Source organism: Tupaia chinensis, unplaced genomic scaffold (assembly GCF_000334495.1).
Source record: "Tupaia chinensis unplaced genomic scaffold, TupChi_1.0 Scaffold000354_1, whole genome shotgun sequence".
Lineage (NCBI taxonomy): Eukaryota > Metazoa > Chordata > Mammalia > Scandentia > Tupaiidae > Tupaia > Tupaia belangeri.
Window position 1 is genome coordinate 10,962,345 of NW_006159849.1, and position 18,782 is coordinate 10,981,126.

General features: G+C 41.9%; 1 pseudogene; it reads left to right on the forward strand.

Annotated features, from left to right (window-relative positions):
- The first annotated feature begins 457 nt into the window (after positions 1 to 457).
- LOC102486038 (general transcription factor 3C polypeptide 6 pseudogene) lies at positions 458 to 1,154 on the forward strand (annotated as a pseudogene).
- The last annotated feature ends 17,628 nt before the right edge of the window (positions 1,155 to 18,782 follow it).

Genomic DNA, 18,782 nt, shown 5'->3' on the forward strand with positions numbered 1-18,782 from the left:
AGTTTGAAAAATACAGAGGAAGACCCAACTAAGTTTTTGGAGATTATTTAAAAAAATAAATAAATAAATAAATGTACTGAGATGTGGCATTTTAGTTGCTTTACAGATTAAGAAGAAAGTTACCAGGTAGACAATGAAGCTTCAAATGTAGGACTTATAAGTAGAGTAGAGCATAAATAAAGTCATAAAACTTTAAAAATATTTCTTGGGGAGAAGGGGAGAATAGTATGACTACTCTGGGGAAGGCCAAAGCTTGAGTTAAATGGTCATGGTGGTGGGTGGCAAAGAGGGAAGACTGGGTTGAGATTGCCTTTCCAGACCAGATGAAAATGTTTGTCTTACTTAGGCAATAGGGAGCCACAGAAAACAGAAGTTTTTAAAACCATCACTGGCTTTATATTTTTCAAAGTAATTTGGCTTGTCATAAGAAATGTGGATTGGAGGCTAGTCACTGGGAGACTACAAACAGGTTGCAGGACCATGGCAGCCAGGGAGAAGAGGATTTGGGGGGATGATGACGATGACAAGAAGTGGATTTGGGAGAAAGAGAAGGAGCAGTTGGTTCTGGTCAAATTTTCAGGAATTATTGATTCAGACTTTCTCTCGAAATGTGAAAATAAATGCAAGATTTTGGGAATTGACACTAAGAGGCCAATTCTGCAAGTGGACAACTATGTTTTTGCTGGAGAATATGAAGATACTCTTGGGACTTGTTTTATATTTGAAGAAAATATTGAGCATGGGGATGCAGGAGGCAATAATAAAACAGCGTTAAAATACAAATGCCATACAATGAAGAACTCTTGACATGACAAGAACTCTTCTTACAGAAAAGAAGGAAGGAGAAGAAAACAGGTGGCATGGAATGGTTGCAAATCAAGGATAACCATTTCTCCTACAGACCCAACGTGATGTGTAGCTTTCTACATGAAAATGAAGATGAAGCTGTAGCTTCAGCCTCTAATAAACCTTTGGAGTTGGAATAACAAGAGATTCAGACAGAAGACGGTTCAGACCTGAGTTATGAACAGGAACAACCTTCGCATTTACAAATAGAGGGTTCTGGTGCTGTTGTCCATATTCCTTCTGCTGAGACAGAAGATTCTATTTTTATGGAAACTCAAAATGTTGGTTTGGATATTACTTCTAGTTGAATGTTTCTTGTAATAATAAACTTGTTACAGTTTTTATATAAAATAATCAGCTATGTAAAAAAAAATATGTGTATTGGAAGTTGCCATGCTTTGAATGTGCCCCTCAAAAGTTCATGTGTTGAAAACTTAATCCTTCTGCCCTCTTGAATATATTAATGAGGAATTTGCCCTTGTGAATGAATTGATGGCATTACTGAGGGAGTGATTTATTGTAGCTCTTGAGAGAGTGGATTATTACAAATGAGATCTTGACTGGCTTTTGTGATGTTTTTCGCATGTGTATAGTTACCTTACTGCCTTTTACCATGTTACGGTGCAGAAAGAAAGCGCTAACCAAATGGTGAGCAGATGCCCAGCAGGTGCTGCCGCTATGTCTTTGGACTTCCCAGCCTCCAGAACCATAGAAATATATTCTTTTTATTTGGAAATTACCCAGTCTATGGTATTCTGTTATAGTAGCTGAAAGTGAACTAAGACAGGTTGATAAGAGGAAACTACAAGGGACCAGTTCATTAACCTTGACTGCTCAATTTAGGAGACAAGGGAGGCCAGAATTAAAAGAGTGGCCATGGATTCCAGAGACATGTCAGGGATTTAAAACAAACAAAAGGACTTAAGAGACATCTGGGAGGGGAGGAAGAGGGAGGGGAAAGGCATTGATGTCTTCAGTGACTGAGAATGCTGCTGCTAAAATTAGGACTACTGGGGACCAGCAGTTGGTGTAATGGCTGTGTCGTTGGACTCCCATGTAGTCGACCACGGTTCAAGTCCCGGACCCAGTGGCTTAAACTCACGCTGGGTGTGTGTGCGTGTGTGCCCAAGATCCCAAGAGGAGAATGGAGGAGAAGGGATTGTGGTATGGCCATCCCCCCTGGGGGGGTGATTTCTCGCTTTCTATCTCTGTCTCTCTCTGTCTTTTTGGTGAGCACACATGCCCTATAACAACAAAACCTCTCCAAAAAAAGAAAAAAAAAATTAGGACTACTGGAAAGAGGATAAGTGGGAGGATGTGAGAGTGATAGAATTTTAAAAGCAATATATCTAAAAGGAATATATCCCTTATTGTATTGCTTACAGAAATATCTGAGACTCATCGATTTGCAAAGAAATTAGAAGTTTATTCAGCTCAGGTTTAGCACCTCAGTTTGGAGGTCCAAGGCCCAGAGGCCAGCGTCTAGTGAGGCTACAACATGGTGGAGGGCAGGATCTTGAGCAGAGCAACTGTCCATCAATTTCTTTTGTTCTGGACTGCAGCCATGTGGGCTCTGCCTGCCTTATGTACACAGGAGAACTCAATCATGGGGGCTCTGCCCTAATGACTTTATTGCACCCAAAGGCTCTATCCTCAATTTATCAAGAAGGGATTAGGTTTTCCCTTGACACCTTTATAATATGACAAAGTCCCAGTAGGTGAACTTTCCAGAGACATCCAATCACACCTATGCAGACAAAATCTAAAACATGAACCTTTGAGGGACAAACCATTCTCCAAATCATAACTGAATTTATTGAGTTGGAGATGCTAGTGGGACACCGAAGTGCCTGGGTGATGTCACACTTTGGTTACCATTTCCTGGATGATCACACAACAGTCCTAGTCACAACTCTAATCTCATACGTGTTGTGGATAAAGAAACTCCACAGTCTTACACCCAAGTCCTTTTTTTTTTAGAATTATTTTATTTAATTTTATTCATCATCATTATTATTGTTCATTTGACCAGAAAGAGACGAGAGAGAGAGAGAGAGAGAGAGAGAGAATGAGAAAGCAAGCCACCAGGTCCAGGGCTCGAACCATGGTCACTCATGTGGAAGTCCAGCACTCTAACCACCATGCCACCGCTGACCCACACCCCAATCCTTTGCTCTGCCAGTTAGAAAAATTGTATTTTTATCAATGCCAAGTTCCCTTGTTTTCCTAATTAAGTAACCTAGTAACAGCTTTAAGTTGTGTTGATAAAATTGTTGACCTACAATATGGGTCTAATGATAATAGCCTAGAATCACAAAGCAGTCACATTTTATCCTGAGAGAAAAAAACTTTATACTGAACACATGTATTCTTTTCCCTTTCTCATCTGATGTTGGAATTTTTGTTTTTCCACTTTGTATCGAGGATTCTGCCAACTATTTTAAAAGCTTTTCTCTTCTTAGGGAAAAAGGGATTTTTTTTTTTTCCTTTTGTCTGATAGCTTAGGAGTGAAAATTTAATTGGTGAGATAAATATACACATTACAAACCTCAGAATGTTCCTGCTGCTTTTAATGTTTGATGTGCCTGACAGATTACCCTTTCAAAACAGGATAATAGGATAGGTGGTGCTGGAAAAACGTTTCCATCCAAGACAAAACCATACAGATATTGAAAAGAACTGGCATTAGCCTAGACCTTTGGGGGAACATGTCCTCAGGCACAGATTCTATAGAGAATGGCTTCCATCTCCTTAAACACACACTCCAGACTCACTCTAGAAGGTATAATGGGAAGAATATCGAACAAGAACCAGAAAATTGGCATTTGTTTCTGATTCTACCACACTGTGGGATGGGGCAGATCTTACTTTTCCCTATTTTTTAGCCTCTTCATTTGCCAAATTAGTAGTTGCATTAGATGACTTCTGATTTTTATTTATTTATTTGCTATAGGTTATGTATTTTTGCCAGAGATAGAGGAAAAGTGAGAAGTCACCTACCAGGGAGGATGGCCATGCCACAGTCCCTTCTTCTCCATTCACCTCTCTGGATTTTGGGTACACATGCACATGAACCTGGCATGATTTTCAAGCTACCAGTCTACCAGGTCCAGGATTTAAACTGCATAGCCTGTCATGTGGGATCAAGCACTTTAACCTCCATGCCATCTACTGGCTTGATGATTTCTGATTTTAATCAAAATAATTACATATGTTTTCAAACAATTGCTATGTGTCAGCTGACAGATTACTTTCATATGTATTTTTTTTTCTTTTTTGGAGAGGTTTTCACTATAGGATGCGTGCGCTCGCTAGACAGACAGAGATAGACATAGAGACAGAAAGCGAGAAATCACCCCCCAGGGGGGATGGTCACGCTGCAATCCCTTCTCCTCCATTCTCCTCTCGGGATCTTGGGCACGCACATACATGCGCCTGGCGTGAGTTTTAAGCCACCGGGTCCGGGACGCAAACCGCGGTAGATTACGTGGGAGTCCAACAACATAGCCATTATGCTAACTGCTGGTTCCCAGTATTTTTCATTCAATATAAATTGATAAAGGAAAAAAATTCAACAATCTATGCTACTCATCCTTTTACTGTTAAGGAAAATAAAGCTTACAGAAAATAAGTGACTCATTCAATATCAGGCAATTCATGAATCTTTTTGAGTCAATATCTTACTTTAAGCAGAGCCCTTTATATAGCATTGCATTGAGACTAGACAATTTATATTATTTGACTAGCACACAGTATCTAGATGCATCTGAAACAATAAAGCATAAATGTCTTTCCTTACCCCAGGCAGAAACAGAGGATGATGAGCAACTTTGACTAAGAATTTAATCAAGTCTTCAGGACAAATAATCCTGAAGCTTTGAATAGATGCCTGGGTATCTTGAAAGTGATCATGAAAAGGTGTTATAGCTCAACCACAGGACATTCTTGTTCCTGCCAAGATTGAAGACCCACAGTTTGAAAGTGGAGAAGGGGGGAAATGCAACACTGACTCTGTTGTGTAATAGAGGTCCCTTGCAAATTATGAGGCAGTTAGAAAAATGTTTATCTTTTTCCTTATCATTTTATGGCCTACACCTCTTAGAGAATGAATATTTATCCTTTTGTTGGGGTGAGTATTGTGTGTGTATGTGTGTTTATGTGTGAGATGCACATACATCCAATTGTTTCAACAGTGACTGATGGACCCACCCGTAGATTAAATCAAGAGAAGAGATGTTGGGGTCTGATGGTAGGGCAGCAGTAAAATGCCACTCTCTGTGGGACTGACCACCATGATTCACATCTGGAGACCTCCCTGAGTGTGCCCAGCATGCACATGCCCATGATCCAGGCTGGCAAAAACTTGGAGTGGATCACAGTATTGAGCCCCTGTCAAGTACTGTATCTCTCCCCCTCTCTCTGTCTCTCTCATTCATGGAATGAATGAATGAATTAATTAATTAATTAACAAAAGAGAGAGAAGAGTCTTTGACTCATACTGGAGGTGAGATCTTTTTAAGTTTATTTTATTTATGATGGAGAGTCCATGTGTTTAAGCACAAGAGAGAGAACAAAAAGAGAGAGAAAGAAAGAAAGAGAGAAGGACCCTTGACAGGGTGTTTTCATGCTGTTATTCCCTTTCCCCAGTCCTGCAGCTTTTCAGGTTCTTGGGCATGCACATGTGTGAATTGGGCACGTTTTCAAGCCAAATGGGGATCTGAACTCACAGTCAGCACTGCCTCCCAGTACACTAGTAACTGTGCCACTGAGGCTGAGCCTGAAGGTGAGATCTTAGAAAAGACCAGTTCTTCACAGTGCCACCCACCCTTCACCCCCATCTACTCTCAACTTTTCTGAGGGCCATAAGAAGTCAAAAGATATCACTCTCTTTTTCATAAAAGCCCTCAGGAAGTCATCCCATAGAGAATGTCTCAGCCTTTGGGACATGTATAGGGTTGAAATGGGTGAGAAGGGGAGAAGAGGCTGATCCTCCAGGTGGAGTATGGGAGGGATGGAGAATGGATCACAAATATTCAAAGAATAGGCTCTTTGTGGAAAGGGGAGACCCCACACAGGTGTGATATGAAGGCAGGAGAAATAGGCTAGAAACAGAAGGAGCTTATAGAAGACCCTACTGTGAATAGCTGAACAGTAGGAATCCTTGGGCTCTAATAAAAAGGCATACTTAGGATACAAGTTTATGTCCTTTCTCTTCTTGTAGTTTCTGCCATAGACATATATTTCAAATTGATTCATCTACTTCTCTGTATGCTACTGTTATTATTTTATCTAAAGCCATTCTCCTCCTTCCCTGGGTTATTGCCATAGACTCCTCACTGAATTTCCAGCACCAGGTGCCAATCATTTTAATTTTTAAAATTAATTAATTAATTGTTGCCCGAGGATATGTGCACTTGCCAAAGAGAGAGAAAAAGCACCCACCAATGGGGAACAGCCTTTCCACAAGTCGTCTTCCTTCATTTCTTCATTCTGTCAGGATTTGGGGAACACACACATATACCCAATGTGTTTTTCAAGCCTCCTGGTCTGGGACTCAAACTCTGGTTGGCCATGTAGGGTCTGGCTATCTTTTTTTTTTTTTCTTTTTTTGGAGAGGTCTTTGCTATACAGTGTGTGCATTTGCCAGAAAGACAGAGAGACAGAGAGACATAAAGCGAGAAATCCCCCCCCAGGGGGGATGGCCACACCACAATCCCTTCTCCTCCATTCTCCTCTTGGGCTCTTGGGCACACATGCACATGTGCCAGGCATGAGTTTAAGCCACCAGATCCAGGACTCGAACTGTGGTCAACTACAGGGGAGTCCAGCGACATAGCCATTACGCTAACTGCTGGTCCTGGCTCTGGCTATCTTAACCACTGTGCTATGGGCCTACCTCATTTTTATTTCCTAATATATTCTATATAACATAGCTGGAGAAATATTTCTAAAATGCAAATCAGATTTATTTCATACCAGTCTTTACCTCTTCATTGGTCTCCTCTTTATCCGAAAGCAGAAGCTCAAGCAGGTTAATGTAGGGACATAAATTCCTTTAGAAATTTTCTACTTGGGGGTATGAAAGAGGGACATTATATGTCACCACTTAACATATACCAGCTGCACCCTATGGTAGAGACTGAAAGACTGGAGGACATAAAAGCACTGAAAATAATTATGGACACTAGAGATAGTGTGGAAGAAGGATGGGAGAGGGGAAGAGTATAGGGAAGAAAATTAGGGAGAAAGAAAATAAAGAGGTAAGACATCTGTGGGACACAGAAATGGTTTATTACCTGCTGATAACGTGTATACTATTCTCAACTGTACTAGTCTGAGCTGTATTTCATGGTGAGCAAATTCTCTTTACAGGTTAAATAATGTATAGAGATTGAACGTATAAAAAAATAATAAAAACAAAAAAAAAGAAAAATAAATAAATTTCCTGCTTGGGTTGACCCTATATTGCAGTGGGTTAAACCCTATGCATAAGGAGCCAGATATCACCAGACTGCCTGTGGCTCAAATCCTGGCCCCAGCAGAATGAAAAACACTGGGTACATGTGCATGCATGCCCCAAGTTCTGACAGCATGGAGAAGGGAGGATAAAGAGTTGTGGTATCACCATGCCCCATTGGGGTGCTTTCTCTTTTTCTAGCACATATGCACACTCTGGCAGTGGCTCAGGTAGTGTCTCTCCATCTCAAAGATGATGTCTTAGCCATAATGAGTTCTTATCAAATCCTTCAGGTTTTAGAGAAGATGTCGTTTCCCCAGGAACATTTTCTTGGCTCCTTGTACCAACTATGTATTTATCATTATATTTCAATAGCAGCTGGTCATTGGCCCACAGTAGGATTTATTTCACATCCTTGGTTTTGCCCATTTACTTGTTTATATTCTCTATGCCTCAAGAATAGAGTCTGGCCAGCTGTGGTAGCACATGGTACTACAACACTCTGTGATGCTGAAATAACATGGGAAGGCACCAGGTTTGTGTCCTAAGTTCTCCCCATAAACACCAGGTATACACATGATAACTGGTTGAAGCTGGGGGTGGATTGCAGCATGAGGAATATGTTGAAGGTGCCTATCTCCCTGTCTTTCTCTTTCTTATGGAAGAAATAAGTAAGCAAAATAATAATAATAATAATAAAATAAAAAAATAAAAAAGACAGCGAAGAAGAAAAGAAAAGAAACTACAACAAAGTAGCATACTCTTCTTCATTCATGATTCCTTTCCCCCAAACAGTTTTAGATGTTTGACACACACAAAAGTTAGTCCTTCCCCTTCTGTGAAAGGAATAAGTGCATGTGAAACGCCATGAACCATATTGTTCTCCAACTAAGAACAGATAAGACACTCTTGCAGTGTTTAGTTCAAACAATTTGACCTCTTGAAATTTTGTTCCTTAATTCAAGCTTTATCTTGGTGCCCTAAAAATTGCTTATCATCTTCTGGGAGACCCTAGACCTAGATCCTGTTTTATTCCATATATTAGATTTACTCTTAGTCCAAATCTTCATGTTTATAGCCTGTGAGTATTCAATTTCAAATTGAAGATCTGTGAAATCTGTGTAGGTAGAAGTGTGGGAAGGGAAAATTATTATTTTCATGGGAATTTTTGGTGGAAAAGAACTGCTCAGAATCTTCCAGATAAAAATGGTTCATACTTTGTGGTCAATTCTGTAACCAAATGTACTATTTCTTTCTCTTTATTAAACCCTCAAACTGAATTTCTCTCTTTAACACACTTCCTTCTGCCCTACACTCAGTCACAAAACATTCCTTATTAAGAAAATGTATTCCTTGACAAAACAAAGGTAGGAAGCTCTATTCTAAATTTGTTTCTGGAATTTTGTCTCTGTCTATATTAAAATGAAAACTAGATTAGAACGCTATTCTAGTTATGGATGTAATCAGAATAAAATAACCCAGGAGGATTGCTTCAGGCACTTCTGTTAATGCTGCATTTATTCAACAACTATTTATTGAGACCTGCTGAGTTAAGTATTGCAGGTACAAAGATGAAGAGGACATATTCTCTTCCTCAAAGAAACACACTACAAGCTTCATAGTTATTATGAAATAACTAATGCTTAACTACAATTGTATTGACCTGTTTTTAAGATATTTTGAGTCTTAAGAAAATTTTATTTTTCATTATTATACAATGCCAGTTAGCTTGTAGGTGAACATTTGTATTCATTTACTGTGCTTTCTCAAACTTCCCTGAAATGAAAGTGTAGATGTACAAAATTAAATAAACCTGTAGAGCAAGGGAAATGGAAGGGCACATTATCAGCAAATAAGAGATCCCCAAAAATATTTTAGAAAGTGAAAGGTAAATTGAATAGGAAGGAATTATTGGACATATCAGGAAAACCAATAGCATGAATAAGACAATCCGAGAAAAAACAATTACACTTGTAGAAAATGGAAGTAATTTGAGATATATAAAAGTAAACTAAAAAAATAATTAAAAGCAATAGTTTCTATTTAGTCTACTCAGAGAGAATTGGGACAATCTCAAATCCATACAAGATGCAGTGAGGGGCCATCTAGACCCATGCAGAAAGACATTGGACTCCCTGAGCATGCTGAGTATGCACAGGTCTGTGATCTGGACCAGCGAGACTAGGGGGAGATTGTCGAGTGAAGACCCTATGGAGGGTACCTCTTTCTTTCTTTCTTGTGGAGGGCACTGCATATGGAAGCCATCTTGAGCTATTCGCCATCTTGAGCTATCCACCATCTTGGAAACCATTAGGCTTCACTTCCTCACTGAGCAAACTGTTTCTCAGAAATCATGTGATCAACTGTTCTCCCCATGGGGCGGTTGGGTATCTAGGCAACGGGAGAGCCACCCACACCAATGATTGGTTCATGTTGTTCTATCTCATTTGCATTTCAGGCAACCAATCGGTGCCCACCAGTCTGTATATAACTCGCCATTTTTCCTCAATAAACGGAAGAAGAAGAAGACTTGATCAGCACCTCGTATTGTCTCCACTCTGTGTGTGTGTGTGTGTGTGTGTGTGTGCGCGCGCATGCGTGTGTTTGTCCCATCTCTCACCCCCTCCCCCAGGGAACCTGTTCGCCGGCCCCTGGGTCAGGACACTTTCTCTCAATCCCTCATGGAGAAATAAATGAACAAACTTTAAACAAATTTAAGAAGAACAGGGTGCAGTGAAAAAAGTTGGACTCTGTGACCAAGTGGATGTGTGTGTGTGTGTGTGTGTGTGTGAAACAAAGTTTTCATAAAGGAATTGCTGGATTGAGTTTACTGATAAAATAGATGTACTGTTCTCCAGGTGGAGGGGGGCAGGACATTTCTGGCACAGGAAGAAGCATAAACAAAACAGAGAGTAAAGTCTAGGTAGCTGAAAAAAGATGATAGAATTGAAGTGCGCATGACAAGAAGTCTATCTGGTGAGGGAGACAGGTGTAACTCATCAAGGGTCTCAGCCTTGGAAGCCATGCTGAAGAGTTGGTATCTTATCTTATCAGTAGTTAGAAAAATGGATACCTTTGTGGGAATGATCCATTGTAAGAACATAAATGCAGTCATTTGTTTTTTTCCTTTCTCACTCTTCGAAAGATGACACCAAGGAGTGGGGCTCAAAGCGTGTCCATACAGCATGCTCAACAAGATCCTGGAATGCCAACTCAGGACCTTTTCCACATGGTCCAGTTGCACCAGCACTATACTACCATCGGCCCCTTCTTTCATCCATGACAACATTTGCTCCTTTTTAGACCCAAATTTTTTGTCAGTCTTGTTGGTGATGAGATGGTATTCCATTGTTCAAGTAGGCATTTTCCTGATAATTAATGAGACTGAACATTTTTTTTACATGTTCATTAGTTTTTTGGATTTTCTTGTATGCATTTTCTGTTCACATACTTCGACCATTTAATATGAATCTAATCACAGCCCATCAAACTATTCTATCAATACTTCACTGGAACCAGCAGTTGGCATAATGGCTATGTTGCTGACCTCCCATGTAGTCTACCTCGGTTCGAGTCCCGGACCTGGTGGCTTAAATTCACACTGGGCGCGTGTGCCTGCATGCCCAAGATCCCAAGAGGAGAATGAAGAAGAAGGGATTGTGGCATGGCCATCCCCAGAGGGGGGAGGGTGATTTCTCGCTTTCTGTCTCTCTGTCTCTCTCTGTCTCTCTAGCTAGTGCACATGCCCTATAAAAACCTCTTAAAAAATGCTTGACTTAGGCACTTCCTTTTTATGCTCACTTTCTCTAAATAGAATTTTGAATGTCATATCTCTTTTAATATAAATTTGAGGAAAATGAAGGTTAGTTCACAATAAAACAGGACGATGTAAGCAGATGGCCAATATGTCCTTCTGTAAATGGGAGTCCTGGGATAAGAAGAGGTATTGATAGATGAACACACGACCTCAAAATATACCACTCCCTAATGGCCTCCTGGTACATGATGACATTGACATGCTGTGCCAACATTTCTACCTATAGAATGCCTCAGAATGAGGGACCAAGGGGACAATATTGCTAAGTCCTGTTTGTAGACCTTGGAAGAAAACCTGTCTTACTTTAAACCATTATGAGGTAGGCAATGGTTTCCTATACAAGCTGGCTTAGCCAAAACCAACCGATCTCTTTCTCATTTGGCTTATAATGATACTAAATAATTCTCAGAAACAAAAATAAAAACAAAAAACGACTCATGGGGACCAGCAGTTAGCGTAATGGCGATGTCGCTGGACTCCCACGTAGTAGATCGCGGTTCGCGTCCTGGACCTGGTGGCCTAAAACTCATGCTGGGTGCATGTGCGTGTGTGCCCAAGATCCCAAGAGGAGAATGGAGGAGAAGGGATTGCGGCGTGGTCATCCACCCTGGGGGGTGATTTCTCGCTTTCTGTCTCTATGTCTCTCTCTGTCTGTCTGGCGAGCGCACGCGCCCTATAGCACAAACTTCTCAAAAAAAAAAACAACCCAAAAAAACAAAAACAAACAACAACAACAACAAAAGACTCATTTCATCTCCCTTTAATTAAGACTTCTGTGTTCGGCAGTATTTTTGTGTTATCTATGTCAAATGTTTTTGGAATGGCTCTCATTAAAAAAATTTTTTTTGCCAGAGGGCATATGTGCTCACCATAGAGATGGAAGGGGAGAGAGAGAGAGACAGAGAGGAGAGAGAGAGAGAAAGAAAGTGGAAAAGAAAAGGACACCCCCACCACCACCACCACTGTGGATATGATCATGCTGCAATCCCTTCTCTATTTATCCCTCCTTTTGGAATTTTGGGCAGACACACACACACACACACACACACACACACACACACACACACCCCTGGTGAGTTTTTCAAGTTGCCAGCTCTGGAACTTGAACTGCTCAGTCAGCCAACTGGGACCAGCTCACATAAATAACAGGCCAACAGCTGGCATGCTATTTTCTTTCTTTCTTTTTTGTTTTGTTTAGGCTTCTATTTGGTTATATACTGAGCTTCATTTAGGTGTTCCTTGGAAACAAAACATTCTTGAAATGATGGGATCAGGAGTAAAGAGAACAGAAAGAATCGTGAACAGAGTCTCCTGCAGTACAGATGGCTAAGGAGCACCAGCAGGGGAGCAGAATGAGTGGGCTTCACTTAATGGGGTGAGCAGGGTGCTGGATGCTCCAGTGTGGGCTGCCATCCTGACCGGTCTCCTGACTCAGGAACTGATGGCAGTATCAGGGATGGGAAGCAGGTATCTGAGTATTGCTGCAGAAGTTATTCCCATTGCAGAGGCTGGCCTTCAGGCTGGCCTTCCCACTGAAAATTTTCCTTTGCCACAGTCCCAATAAACCCAGAACTAAAGTTGATGATGGAGTTTCAAAGAATGTTTCCTCTTACAAAAGGCATTTAAGGGAACCAGCAGTTAGCATAATGGCTATGTCGCTGGACTCCCACATAGTCAACCGCGGTTCGTGTCCCAGACCCGGTGGCTTAAAACTCACGCTGGGCGCATGTATGTGCGTGCCCAAGATCCCGAGAGGAGAATGGAGGAGAAGGGATTGCGGTGTGACCATCCCCCATGGGGGGTGATTTCTCGCTTTCTGTCTCTATGTCTCTCTCTGTCTGTCTGGCGAGCGCACGCGCCCTATAGCAAAAACCTCTCTCTAAAAAAAAAAAAGGCATTTAACACCACTGTTTTCCCCAATAATATAGAATTGGTTTTCAAATGCAACTAGAAACCTTATCCATTCACAGAGAGATTATAAAAGGCCACCCGATAACCATAGGAAACTCGGACTAATACAGGACACCAAGTTAATTTAAGGCAGATAGGGATTCTCCTTGTCATTTTCTACACTCTGCTATCGGGGTCATGAGAAGTGAGATGCATGCCAGAGTCTTTACAAGTCAATTTCTCTAGATGTTCTCTGGCCACTCACCCGTCACACAGCCCCCACATCTGCTCCCAATTTCTCTGTGCTCATCCCCGCTGTTGGAATTACTCATCATAGTTATTCATTTATTTATTTCTATCTTAAAGTTGAGGCTCCTGGAAGGTTAGGATCAGAGCCTACTGTTTGATCCCCTGGGCTCAGAGCAGTGCCTCACGTACTTGCGGAATGGTTTCAGTGCTAGAAGCGGCTGTGGTGACGGGACTGGCTGCCCACTGTTCCGAAGTTCAGATTATTTCTGCCAGGCTTTCACTCTCAGTCCCCACCCTCTCCTCTCTTCCACATCCAGCTCCACTTAAAAGGAGATAAGTAATAATGTACAATAGGTTTGCATGCATGAGCTCATATGTATTGTTATTATACAGTGGTAGATGAGGTTTAAAGACTAAGTACTGTGTGCTTAAACTGACAAATCTGTGGAACAAGAGAATTGGGAACAATGACAACATTCTGAGCTTCCCAGAAGGTAATGACTATGGGGATTTTTGCGGACATCTGAGAAAAGTGCATGCACAGATGGTTTGCCTTTGATTGGCCCATTTTGCCCAGCAGGCAACACTCAATGAAACAAAGGCGCCTTATACTAGAAGGGTGTGGTGTCACAGCAGCCTTCAGGGTGGTCCTGTGCCCTTGCTCTGGCCTCTTTTTTAGGTCTGTTCTGAATTGCTCATCTCATTACTTCACAGTCCAGAGCTTGTGACATTTTACTTCTCTAGACTGGAAATGATGGAGATGTAAAACAGGAGTTTCTGATCGGTATCTCTGACTTTGGCAAAAGGCTGAAGGTGATTAAACTTGGACTTACACCTATCTTCCCATCAGCTGAACAAGAAGTACAGGAAAAACTCATTAGAAGGTACCCAGGAAAATGTTTTGGACGGCAATGTCTGTGCAAGTAAGTTGGTCTACCTTGTGCCGAAATGGGCGGCACCACCTGACCAGAGTTTCTGTTGGGATATCAAAGAAGGCTGTGTGAATTCACCTCTAGAAAACAGCTCTGATGCAAATACATAAGTACACAAAGTCCAGTTTCACAGGGCAAGAACTATGATCATGGTGACGCTTGACAACTGTAATTGTTGGCCAAGATGGTAAAAATACACTTGAACTCTGAGAAGCCCTATAAATAGCGTGGATAACCTCTGTTTGTGTGCCAAATGTGTCACAGTCTGCTGTCTTTTTGCCTCTCCTTTTTTTCTCTCTTTTCTCCTCCCCTTCTTTCCTTTCAATTTCTTTTCTCTCTCTCTCTCTTAAAGTTTACTTATTTATTTTTTTCTGTGAGAGACACACACAGAGAGAGGCAGTCCCAACAGAGTTTTCATGCAGTGATCCATCCCCAGCCCTGGGCAGCCAGAATTACAGCATTGTGCACATGCCTGGCATGTGTAGGCAGATTTAGAGATGTGAACCCTGGACCTTCCCATGTGGGTTCAACATCACAAAGGCTAGTATTACTGTTTCTTGTATGTTGATTTCTTTTTCTTTTCTCTTTTCTTTCCTTTTCTTCTTTCTTTTTGTGCCAGAGAGTGTGTGTGTACTCATGAGAGAGAGAGAGAGGCAGTACTCCTCCCACCTCCCAAATGGGGCATGGTTGTGCTGCAATCCTTTTTCTTCCACTTCTCTATCTCATCAGGATTTGGGGCAAGCATGTACATGTATCTGGAGTGTTTTTCAAACCACTGTGGCCAGGATTCGAACCAGTTGGTCATGTGGGATCTGGACCCTGAGGCACAGCATTTAACCACAGCGTTATGGGGTCAGCCCTCTTTCTCCTTTCTGCCCCCCTGCTCCCTTCCCTCCTCCTCTATCTTCTCGAATCTTCCTTTTTCCCCCTTCCTTCTCTCCTATACGTGGTCAGAGCTCCTTTGGTTCAACACACAGAATCCCTACTTGTGCTGGTTTCTATTCTCAGAGCTCAGATGTTAAGATGAATCAGTTATATTTCCTGCCCAGCATCCCGAGATGGCTCCATGGGCTTTTACCAGCCCTTCCTGCACCCCATCTTCTATCTCCTGGAACAACTGCTATGCACCCGGGTTGGCATTTTTATCCTGTAACGTGGACAACTGGGATTTTTCTCAGTTACATCAAAATTGTTCTCAGAAAAGTTTGCTGTTTTTCATTGACCTGTGGCATAAAATCTAAGGATAAATAATGCTTACTGTGCAACCTCCCTTCAAGTCAAGTCCCCTGGCTACTGCCTCCAGAGCTTTTCTCCCAATAAAATCTCTGCCCTTTTGTCCCTCCTACTAGTTTCTGGGTCTCACTGTTCTTGCCCTTGGGCTGCTCACAAGCCAGGGGAGTTCTATTTAGATTAAATGCTTTAAAATTCTTTAATCACTCTGGAGCTGATAAGAAGAACTGGCTGTCTGATCTAGAAACTCCCACTTGGACTGACTGCTGCCACGGGGGCTGGGTGGAGCAAAGGAACTCCAAGCCAAAACTCTCAGGGCACTTGGTGTGATTATATTAAAAAATAAAAAAAGACTCATCAATTAGCCCAGGTACTGGCACAGGCACCCATAATGTCTCCATTTCGAGTCAAATCAAAAACAGCTCACCCTGTAAGTAAATAATATCTGAGTTTCTGTAGCGGCCTGATTGAGATCAGCTAACCTTTAGGCTAAGTGTGGTTCTTTCCTTGCAAAAGCTTTTGGCAAACTCCTTTTAGCTTTCTGCAAGGGATTAGGTTAACTCTTGCAAAACTGGTTCACCAGGAACAATGACTAAGTGTTTTTTTTTTTTTCTTTTTTTTAGTATCTGGCATATTGTGTGTGAGCAGCTATAAATATATTTACAAGCTGGAGTTTCAAGGGAGGGACGTATTCGCTTGCTGGAAAACAAGCCAGCTGAGTTATGGACCTTCCTGCAGCCAGCACGCGATGTTTTCATCCTCACCTCTTGCCATTTTATTTCCCCCCTCAAGGACCTCGAATGTGTCATTTTCTCTTTAATACTAATAACTTGTCGCCACCCTGCTTCCCTTGCGTGTGTGTGTTTTCTGATCTCCCTACAAGAGGGTGGAGACATACAAGGAGGATGTCCATGTTATTAACATACTATCTGCTTATTAACCGCACTGATGACGAAAGCCACCTGACAAACAAGCAGTGCTCTTCCCCCTCCTTCGCAGGCACTGAATCTGAAAGCCCAGAGAAGTTTTCTTAAGGAGGAAGTGTTTTGGAGTCTGAACAACTCTGCTTTTAGACAGTGAAGCTTTCAATCCCAGATCTTGGCAGTGGTGCAGGCAGAGGGAGTGGCGGGTACAGACTTTGCCGTTGGGCTGTGTTTCCTCTGGTGTGCTCTGAGGAATTAATGACTGGAAAGATGCTACAAAAGCGTTTATTGAAATAAGGATTTCCAATAAGAGAGTTTTCTTAAGGTATTAAATATGCAAATATGCCTTAGGCATAGTCAAGAAAGAGTTATGATGCGTGTCATTTTTCATATTTATTACTGGAACCATGTTACCTGCAGCCTTTCTCTAAGTTTACTTTCTCAGAAACACATTTTAGGGGTACCTAAAAGCCTAGACAAAGAACAAGAAGAATGTGGCCCCTCAGAATAGAAAACTGCTCCAGCTGAAGTCCCCCAGTTGCTGCTGGTCAGTGGATAATTTCTCACGTACCACCATTGCAGCTTTCTTGGAGAAAGTAGCCTTAATAAGGGGCTGCTTTTTGAGGATCCAAGGTATCTGGGATTTTCCCAGTTTCTTTTCACTCTTTTAATCTTATTTCATTTACTTTGAAAAACCAGCATCATACATTTGATTAGAGCTGTACCTTTATACAGAGTGAAGAGTTACAAATCACGGGTATATTTGGGCATTATACATCTGTTCACTTGTCTTTTTTTTTTGGAGAGATTTTCGCTATAGGGCACGTGTGCTCTCCAGAAAGACAAAGAGAGACAGAGAGACAGAAATCCCCCCCGCCCCCCCAGGGGGGATGGCCATGCTACAATCCCTTCTCCTCCATTCTCCTCTCAGAATCTTGGGCACACATGGTTTTAAGCCACCGGGTCTGGGACTTGAACCGCGGTCGACTACATGGGAGTCCAACGACATAGCCATTATGCTAACTGCTGGTCCCATGTTCACTTGTCTTTTTAAAGGTATGAGTTAGGGCCAGCAGATGGCTTGGTGGTTAAGGTGCAGACTTTCACATAGCTGACCACAGGTTGAGTCCTGGACCTAGGGCTTGCTTTTTCACCTTTCTTCTTACCTCCCCCTCTCTGTCACTCTCTGGTTAAAAAAATAAATTAAATTAAATTAATTAAATAATTCTTTAAAGTAAATAAATAAAGGTACAAGTCATGTCAGGTTTGGTAACCTAACTTCTTACTCAAACTTATCCTTTTAACATTCCCCTTTCTTATCTACAAGCTGTTTTCTCCTTACTCCATTATTGCCCTTGAGTTTAAATCTTTGTCTTTCCAGTTCTCTATTTTACTTGTTAGGTCTCTATTCTCCAAGATTCTACCTTGGGAACCCTAAACACACTTCTGTGTGTCACCAGGGCTGGACTCTGCCTGGCTTCAAAATCTGACACGGACTCTGAGCAAGTCCCATAAACTCCACTCAGTCCTTCAACTCAAGAATGAGGTCCAGGGACCAGCAGTTAGCCTAATGGCTATGTCGCTGGACTCCCATGTAGTCAACCGTGGTTTGCATCCCAGACCTGGTGGCTTAAAACTCACGCCAGGCGCATGTGCATGCGTGCCCAAGATCCCGAGAGGAGAATGGAGGAGAAGGGATTGCGATGTGGCCATCCCCCTGGGGGGTGATTTCTCGCTTTCTGTCTCTCTGTCTATGTCTGTCTGGCGAGTGCAAGCGCCGTATAGCAAAAACCTCTTCAAAAAAAAGAATGAGGTCCAGAAATCTCCACTTCTAATTGATTCTAATGCCCACCCAGGATTGAGAAGCACTGCTCTGGGTTCAGGCACAAAGCCCCCATGCTTGTTCCTGGAGCCCCTCCTGGCTCATAACTCCCTTTTTCCTACCTCTGCCTTCAAAGGGGAAGGAAATGGAGGTATTTGCCATGTTGCTTTATGTCCCAGGTGCTTTAAACATATTATTTTGCTTAATCTCCACAACAACCTTATGAAATATAGAATATCATCTTTATTCAAAGGATAATAAAAACAAGATTCAGAGAGCCTGGGTCATTTCCCAAAAGGCACACAATTAAGAGATGGCAGAGCTGGGGTTCTGACTGAAAATTGTCAAGCAGTGTCAACTTTGCTACTTAAAAGACTGTAGTCCCTGGACCAGCAGAATCAATGTGACCTGACATCTTGGTAGAAATGTATATACTTTGGGTCTATTTGGTGGCATGTGGTTAAGGCAGTTTGATCCCACATGGCTAATTGTGTGGTGAGAGTCTCAGAACAGCTGGCTTAGAAATCACACCAGGTGGTGGGAGCAGCAGATGGCATAATGGGGCATAATGGTTACTTCACTGGACTCCCACACGGGCAACCATGGTTTGAGTCCC